This window comes from Octodon degus, unplaced genomic scaffold (genome assembly GCF_000260255.1).
Source record: "Octodon degus isolate 3935 unplaced genomic scaffold, OctDeg1.0 scaffold00048, whole genome shotgun sequence".
In the NCBI taxonomy this organism is placed as follows: domain Eukaryota; kingdom Metazoa; phylum Chordata; class Mammalia; order Rodentia; family Octodontidae; genus Octodon; species Octodon degus.
Genome location: NW_004524624.1, coordinates 10,144,250 through 10,145,137, shown reverse-complemented (window position 1 = coordinate 10,145,137; position 888 = coordinate 10,144,250). Strand labels below are relative to the sequence as shown.

Below are 888 nucleotides of genomic sequence, written 5' to 3'. Positions count from 1 at the left end.
TAAATTAATTAATTTACGATGTAGTCCAGGCTGGCCTTGAATTTGGGCCAGGCCTTCTGCCTCGGTCTTTTGAATGTTGGTGTTATAGGTGTGTAGTACCATTCCCAGGTAAAAGGGCACTTAAAAGGATCTTATAAGATCCTATTATGATAACCAGATTATTTAAAATCAGTGAAGAGCATAGGAATTGACAGGACAGGCATAATGAGTTATAAAATGGCACTCTTGGCCAGAGAGATAGCTCAGTAGAATAAGCACTTGCCTGGCAAGCACAGGGTCCTGAGTTCAATCTCTGGTACCACAAAAGTAAAATAAAATGGGACTCTTTCACTGCAGCCACAGATTGTTGATGCAGCTTTGTGTGAAGGCTCTGCACTCAATCCCTAACATCACACGCAAAAAATAGAAGAAGTCGCTGACCTGTTTTCTAGGGTGGCTAGAGCCTATTATATTACTGCATAGCAATTTATGAATAATCCAGTTTTTTCTACATCTTCTCCAGTATATGGTATTATCATTTAAAAATAACTGTTACTCATTCCAATGTGTGTGTTGTGTTGACCTTTTCATTTCTGTAAGAGAACTCTTTAGTATTGTTAGTGGCTAATTACTTTCTATATTAGTGCTTACAAGAGCTTGCAGGGCTATGGCATGGCTCTTCAGAAGACTCCACATACTGTGAAGCAGATTTAATCTGGGACACAAATTTACTTGATTGGTCTACAGTAGCCCCCTAGAGGGTCAGATATAAACAGTGAAAAAGATCTGTCTGAGCTAGACATCCAAAGGATCCAGCTGAGGGCCCGGAAACCAAGCTGTTTCCCTCTTGAGCCCTCATCAGGAGGCACCTTGAAAGACGGCTCTGTACCAGGAGGTTTAAAGGGTTAA

General features: G+C 40.9%; 1 protein-coding gene across 1 annotated transcript in view; it reads left to right on the top strand.

The window, feature by feature from the left end:
• Nucleotides 1-888, top strand: part of Gabpb2 (GA binding protein transcription factor beta subunit 2) — a 33,166-nt gene that overhangs the window by 15,068 nt on the left and 17,210 nt on the right. The window lies entirely within an intron of this gene.